Raw genomic sequence first — 8,798 nt, 5'->3', positions numbered from 1 at the left:
TCTCTCTCTCTCTCTCTCTCTCTCTCTCTCTCTCTCTCTCTCTCTCTGTGTGTGTGTGTGTGTGTGTGTGTGTGTGTGTGCATGTGTGTGTATATATGTCTGTCTCTATCTTTCTCTCTGTCTCTCTGTGTGTGTCTCTCTCAGTCTCTCTCTTTGACACATATATGCATGTGACACTCACATACACTCACATACACACATGCACACACACTCACACACAGACAAACACACCATTCCTAGGATAGTATTATAATTCTTTATTATATAATTGTTTTTATTGGGAAATTCTATGCTGATGACTTATTCTTAATTAAAATTGTCTTTTATTATCCAAAAAGGCAGAGTACACCTGGAATGTGCAGTTGTTTTGTATAGGAACACCAAGCCCCACTGAAAAAATATCGAAGAAGATGTTGGAAATGCCAGACTAACAAGGGTAGGGTCAAGCAGAGATGATCATCACACCTGCCCTGTGCCCTATTAACCTTCTGGTTGTTCCCTTTCTTTAGCTCATGGGCTTATGATATTTGTGTCACTATGAGTGATTATTGGAGAACATTGTATTCTCTGGAGCTGGGCAGCAATAGATCTTCGCTTCCTTCTGCAAAGCAGAACTCAAATTTTGATAAATGTTACTAGAACACTATGTAAGAATGAAGAGAGGAAAAGAGGGCATGAGACTGAGTATCTAACGCAGAGCTTTTTCAGCTGATACATTAAAACTTTAGAGATAGATGAGCCTGTTAAGTCTTACTTTTCCTTTGAAAACTTCTTTTTCCAGTAGGTGAAACGCAAGAACTTCAGCTATTTCTCTGAGATTAAACTGATTTCAAAACTAAAGACTCAAAAGCTGTGTCTCGCATCTCTAAGTCTAGGGATTGTTTCATTGATTATTCATAATAAAATCATAGTTTCAAAAAATAAAACCATAGTGTTTTGAGGTAGGACCTCATAGGGAATAAAAAAAATGAAGCATACTTAATGTATAAGAAAAATATTAAACTGGATAAAATTTTGGAATTCTAAAATTAGAAGTTCCCTGTGAAAAGGGTTTTCATTAAGTATCTTTTATTTATTATGATGTGTAATGCATATTTGTGAAATGTTTGGAATATATAGAATAATGAACTAAACATATATATGTATATATATATAATTACAATATATAAGGGTATAAAGTAACAAATGAAGAACTTAATTTACACATCCTTGACATGCATTGTAATAATTAAACATTGAAAACCACTGTTGTGGAACACTTCCACCTTAATCATCTGAAGCACCTGTGACACTACAAGGGACTTTAAAAAAAAAAGAATTATATACTAGTAATTAATTAGTTTGTTTATTTATTTATTTATTTATTTATTTTTGAGACAGGGTTCCTCTGAGTAGCTCTGGCAGCCGTGGAACTCACTTTATAGACCAGGCTGTCCTCAAACTGCCTCCCAAGTGCTAGGATCTAAGAAATGTAACATACCACCCAGCTACATGTGACTTTTAAAAGCCAACCTGCTGACATTCCCTCATGAAAGGAAGGGGTGCTCAGGAACATTAAACCCTCTGCTGAGAATTTGGCCTCCCCCTCCACTGCCTCCTTCCACCTCTATTTAATTCCTCCCCATCTGTTCATGATCATCATGACTTAGGACCAGTGAGCAACATACATACTATGGAGGGTTGACTGAGGGCTAGCACACTCTATAAAACTACCAGGAAGAGTTATCCAATCTTGGAGTGAGACTGTTAGTCGTGTAGCTATTTGGAGTCACAGACTTCTGTGAATATCTCTTCATGGGTACTCTATAATGGAGCCCAATACACTCAATTTTAGACCATGTAAGTCTTGGGAGAAATCATTCCTTGCATCTAGTCATTCTTTCTATTCTTGGTCAGTAGATGTCTCTTCTCTTGTACCAGGAAAAGCTTATCTAACCATCATTCTCTGGCTCTCTAACATAGGTACTGTCCTCAGGTGTGCTCCTGATATCATCTACCACTGTCTTCCATTTAAACTTACTGATTAAAATAAAAGACAGCACCGTATTGGAGCTCTCAGCAAGAATAACAGGATTAATGTTCTCATAGAGAGAGATCGTGGTCAGTTCTGGGTAGAAGATAGGTTAAATGTGCTTCCCAAATTTAGAAGTGATATAATATTCAGTGTCAGACAGTTCGAGTTAATGTTTTTATTTTTTTCACATTTTAGAAATTTTAAAAACAAGTATACTATGTGTTCATAAAAGGTGAAGGTAAGAGGTGAGGCAACATAAAAATTTATCAATCCAAGAAAGTTTTATTAACTGTGAGACAATGGACATTTGAAGCACAAATATGGATTAATATGTGTTTAAAATCCAATCTGTCTGTTTCCATGATACCCTACTAATTAAATCTCATTTCCACTAACACTTCATGAGGATAGCACTCAATATACTCACTGCCTTCAGGAGCCACATACTGTTATAAAAGCTGTGAATATGCAATTAAGGAAGACAGTCATTGATTGACTTTGTCAGAATCTGAGTAGATATTAGTCTACTGAGATTTCTTTGGACTTTGAAGTTTTTAACCTGTTTTTCTAAAAATTAATAAAGTTATTCCAGAGTTTGGACATCAACCTTGAAACATAGCATAATATAAGCATATTAAGGAATTGCTAGCTTTATATCCATTTAAACCATCTTGGAAATAAGTGTGGGCTTTATAAACAAGGGGTGCATTGTGACAAGGGTAGAGTGTACCTTCTGCAATTGAAACTTGTTTGGAGGTAAATCTTAGACACTCTTCCTTTAACATGAACATCCCAGTTTAGACTCCAAAACTGAACATCAGCAACTTATTCAAGAGTGAAAATTAACTGACCTCCCTTTATTACTTTATGTAATGAGATATATGTATATATACATAAATAATCATATTCTTGTTATTCATTATTACATGCAGTGTACAAGGCAAACATTTAACTTAGCCCCACTATGCAGTGTTTCCTTGCAGTTCCAATTATAGTAACTATAAATTCACTAGCTCTTTCCACTTTACAGAACATTGAATTCATCTATAACATATGCTATTCTTGTCAACCCTAGATTTTATTTCCAACCCAACAGATATGGCAGAGAGAAGAAATGGGCTGAACAGCTTATAAGAGAGTAACACTGGCTGGTCTTTCTAAGCAGTTAGTAAATAGTCAGGGCACACAAAAAAAAATCCAGACAATTGAGAAGAGCAATTTTATAACATAAACCTAGTCTAAGGGATCCAGACCAGTGCAGGCTTACAGATAAAGCCATCAGCCTGTTGCAAATCAGTTCAGTTCAGGCATGTCTGCACTGTACTGAGGTTCTGCAGGCCAGAAGAATCTCAAAGAAGTATCACAGTTCTCAGAAGGGTCCTAAATAGATCCTGTTCGAAAATTAATTCTCCTAATAATAAGTGGCCAGTTTTAAGATGTAAAATTTGAGACGGGTAACTATTAATAGAACGATTTTCATCAAACACTTTTATAATGCCATCTTTGCATCAGCAAAATAAGAAGATTCTAATAGGCACAGGGTATTACAATTCTACCACATCATTGTCTGTATGTTTTTTAACCCAATAGCACTTACGCATAAGTAGTCAGAACTATTTAAAATTTATAGAGAAATAAATGCAATCTGTGCATTTGCTTCCTGTATCTGATTTAATATCACTTGCTCTGTGTCAACTTGTCATTTACAGCCAGACAGCCTCTAATATTTCCTTGCTTTTCAGACTTCTGTGTATTCTCTCCTTTGATCCCTGTCTTTGTACCTTTCATATTTGTGAAGTTATGATTCTCTGAAAATCTCAATATAAATTGCTCATTATAGGTTTTTCACTCTAGAATGCAAGCTCCTTGAGGAGGGCAGGGATGTTCGTTTGCTCTGTGTTCTACTGCCGGCCACAGAACAAAGCACTGTGATTGACAATAAGTACCAGCGAATAAACAAATGGATGGTTTCACTCTTAATTTGTTGAAAGATATGAATTCAGAAAGACTCCAGCCTTCAGCAGAATGCACTCACATTTTGATTCTTCCATATTTCATAGCTTCTTATAAAATGATCATCAACCTTCTTTTCATCACAGCATCAAATATTCAAGGTACTGTGGGTTCTTTTCTGATCAGACCAAACCCAGCACTCCAGGTAAGAAGGAATTGACATTAACCTTCCACTCTCAGCATCTGATCCCATCCCCAAGGTAAATCTGACTTATGGCAGGAGATGTTAGTCCTCTTTATATCTATTAATCTGCCTCACACACCTGCCAATGCCAAACCTCACCTCTGACATCCTAACCTGAAACACTGCTGAGTGCCCCATCCATATTTGGGGCTAAGTCAATGGACCTATCCCAGTTGCATTTTCCCTGTGTGTCAGTGTCCTACATCTGAGATAGCCACTAGTAATTGTAGGTGAATGCATAGGGCAATGCTTATTCTATTTGCTGAAGCTAGTATTTCATTCTAGTTAAGCTAGTAATACATAAAATTGAAACTTCCTATTGATCTATCTACATCAGAGACATACACATTAGACGAATGCATTTCTCTCTTAAGCAGGAAGATCCAAAGACATCCTTCCATATAAAAAGTCACGGGGAGAGGTCACAGGCTTTATTTTCTGTCCACCTCCCTGGTTCTGCAACGCAGGAAGCAGACATAAGCCAGTTCCTGGCGTCCTCAGCTTAGCAAAACTCCTGTTAAAGCTTTTGCCTTTTTTCTTTTCTTTTCTTTTCTTTTCTTTTCTTTTCTTTTCTTTTCTTTTCTTTTCTTTTCTTTTCTTTTCTTTTCTTTCTGACTGATTACTCTTATTTGGACACAGACTATTGAGAGCACAATAGAGCCAATATTGTTTCTTTGGAGCTAAATTGTCCACAGTGGAGAGATTGTATCAAATACTTTAACAGGATCACACTTTGTCTCATGTCTGCCATTCTTCCAAAGCCCAAATTCAGTGAAAGCTTGTAATGTGTCTGCAGAGAACAAAAATGCACTGATAAATTGAGTTATCCACACACTTGCAACAACAAGTAGAAAATTCAACTATAAATGAAAATTTCATAATATTTATCAAGCAACTTTTTAATATAATAAAGCAGTTTAATTTTTATCTGTTTGCTCTCCCCCAGGCCTGTCCACCAGCCTTGGTAATAATCTAAATCAAAGGATAAAGAATGCACTTACAACCACTGAGTATGTTCTTTGATAAAGGGATAGAGCTATTCCACTTATTGTGACCAATTAAGAAGAAAATCCAGTCTATACTGTGTATACCTGAGATTATCAAGGGTAGATAGTACAAAAATTGTGGATATTTATCTTTTCAATTGAATCTTAGTTCTCAGTTGAATTCATTTGAGTTTAATTGTTGAATCTTTTTGAACCTTAGTTCTTATTTATGAACTTACCCGTTCTTAATCTAACATGTGTTCCATAAAAATATGCTCAGATTCAAAACACATGAAAAATGTTGAATGTGAGATCAATATTGCATGTGAATGGCAGAAACCACATTAGAGAGATTAGCTACATAGAATATCTGCAGATTTTAGAAGAAATAGTCAGTAGACTCCACCATCCTGTGCTTGTACTGCAGATAGTAGACTTTGAGATCAGAGTAAATCCCACCATTTTTTTGGAGAAGAAATCAAAAGAATTCAGATATATGATAATAGTGAATTAAGTAATGAGAATAGAAATGTGTTTATATTTCATTCTATTTGTATACTGAAGTATCTAACCCAAATTCTTACTGCAACTCCACCAATGATAGACCAGGACTCACACAGATAATGAGTTTAAGAACAAGGGAGAAGAACACAGAAGTTAGCTCTGAAATTAGCTTTTCCCGTAACTGAAGCTGTTGATACAGATTTAAAGGACTGAACCTTAAAGGATGTTTAAAGGATGTTAAAGGATGTTTCTTTGAATTAAATTTAAATGGAGATCATTATGAAATAAGCATTGGAGAAGAATGGTTTTAAGTGTAAGCAGTCCTAATATAAGTCTGACAATTCATTTCATTTTCCTGGACTTCAGTTTCTATCTAATTGGGAAATACTTGAGGCCCATTATATCTCAGAGAAAATCACGCATAGCTTCCTGTCTTCCAAGAATGTAGCATTTGCTGACTTTCTAAACTATTACATGATTGTTTTTTTTATAACAAGCCAGGAGAACCAGAGAAAACTTATTTGTCAATTTGGTCATTTTCTCTGTAAAAAGGTCCAGTGTAGAGAAGATTTATGTTCATGTATCTATTTAAAATATATGTATATTGTCTTGGCCTGTTCTGCTGCTCCAGTCCGCAGGTCAAGGTCTGGCAAGAGAGAGAGTGGGGATGAGAGTGGGCAAGAGATACGAAGAATGGAGACAAGACAAAGTCTGATCAAGTCTCGTTTATTTAAAGGAAATCCTGGGTATTTATACCCTTTATCACGTGCCTTGCCCTTGTGGACAAGCTCAACTGAAGGCAGTATGTCATGTGCCTTGCAGTGTGGATATCACATGCGCCTAGCAGCTGGGGGCACTAAACAGCAAAACAAGATGTTTATCAGAGTATGCTCAGCTATTGTGGACTGTTGAAAACAAGTCTCTTGTCAGGGTATATGTCGAGTTTTGCAGCTTGAGATGGCTACAAAGATGATAGCGGCTTTCCGCTAGGAGTCGGCTCCCAACAGTATATATTTTAAAATTCTATATGTTATGTAAAATTGCTATATGATCACCCTAATTAGTCTGTGCCCAAGAAAAGCCCTACAGTTGTGTATAATTAAAGGAAAGCATTTTTGATACACACACATCACCACTGGTTATATTCGCCCCTTTGGCCTTATTCATTCTTAATCACTTCTTTCCTTCCCCCTTATATATCCACACAAAATTTTTAATTTAATGTGATTCAAAAAATTCTCTCTAAATTGCACATATGGTATAGCCTTCTGTTCTTGTGAGATTAGTGTCACTTCCCATGATGATATTCAGTTCTCTCTACTTTTCTACAGACATTATGATTTCATTCTTCTTTGTGACTGATGAAGCTGTGCTCTGCCTATACTTCCTATGCTGATCTCATAGACTGCAATTGTAAGGGACATTGTAATCAATATGGACATGCAGTTGTCTTCCAAGGAAACTGACCGTGCTTTGTGGGTGAAGACCCTGGAGTTGTGGCTGGGCCACATGGTGGCTCTATTTTTTGATTTTGAAGAAAACTTCACACTGATTTCTCTCATGCCTGGACTAATTTACTTTCCCAAAATTTTGTATGAGTCTTTATTTTCTGTGCCTTGGACAACATTTGTATTTTTTTCTTGCGAGCAATTCAGAGTGGGGAAGGGTGGGGAGAATGCCAGTGTGGATTTCATTTGTATCACTCAGATGACTAAAGATTACAAACAATTTTACAGTTTTTATTGACAATTTCACTTCACCTAAAGTACCTGTTCATTTGCCTGCTTATTTATGGAATTATTTACTTTTGTCATTTAACTTGTTTGTTATTTCTATATGTGAATCTCTGCCTGATGAGTAGCTGGAAAAGACTTTCTGCCACTCACTGTCTGATCCTGTGGTTGGCTAAGACTTCCCTTTGCTGTATGAAGCTTCTCAGTGGCATGTAATTCCACTTGCCAGTCATTATTGCAGTCATTCCGATTATCTGTTCCGACCCACATATTTCTCCTATGTTTCTTCAAGTCTCTAGGGTTTTTTTTTTAAGTAGGCTTTGAATAAAGTTATAGATATGCACCAAGTTTCATCAATCTGTAAGAGTATTCCCAGGTTTTTTTTCACCATTTTCAAGTTATAAAAAGGTATTGAAAGTTAATTAAATATAAATTTATATTTTTGGTACCTTTGTCAAGTTTCAATAGCTGTAGATGTGTAGTCTTTTGTGAATCTTCTATTCTACCATCTTCTTGACCACTCATGTGTCAGTGAAATTATGTTATATTAATACAGATAAAATATAATTTTAAACCAGATATTCCAATGCCCTCACAATTCCCCATTATTTAGCGTTGCTTTGACTGTTAGGGTCTTTTAAATGTTGAGAGATTTACTTTTTTTTTTCTTTGTATTCCTATAGAGAATGTCACCACACTTAATACAGACAAATCTTACTTCTAGATTGTTCTTGGTAGTTTGTGTATTTTATCAATATCAAGTCTAATGAAAAGATCCACTTTAGAAGTACAGTTTAGAAGGAAACGCTATGCTGAAGCTTCTCTGGCCTTGGATCACCAATTCAGGCAGAGTATTGAAATAAAAGACCAAAGGGAAGGTGTAAGCTGTGAGCACTCTGCTTTCCAGCCTTGCTTCTACCCCACTATTTCAAAATTGCAAGAGTAGATTGAGTTAAGTCAAATAGTCTTACATAAATAATTCTAGGCTAAATTATTCCTAGATGGCCCATAACTACTGAACTTATAACTCATTGTGTTTTTAATTCATATAACATACACATGTGCAAACACACATTTTAATTCAAATTTTCAGTTGTCCCTCTGCATCCTCTATATCTGTTGCTTCTACGATACTTGTGAATTGCAGAGACCACTGAACAGGAAGTCTCTTTCAGAAATAGCATAGTACTTGCTAACAGTCCAAGGACATCATGCTCCTGTAGCCTTCAAATCACGTGGATATTCGTATCTAATACAATATCAATTCTAGGAGTGCGGTGGTTATACTGTGTCCTTTGAGTAATAATATTTGTGGAAAATGCATTTACTTGTTTAGGCACAATTTTATTTCTCTTGTCTGAATC

Source organism: Grammomys surdaster, unplaced genomic scaffold, assembly GCF_004785775.1.
Source record: "Grammomys surdaster isolate TR1022 unplaced genomic scaffold, NIH_TR_1.0 125801, whole genome shotgun sequence".
NCBI classification, from domain to species: Eukaryota; Metazoa; Chordata; class Mammalia; order Rodentia; family Muridae; genus Grammomys; species Grammomys surdaster.
This window is presented reverse-complemented; position numbering follows the sequence as displayed.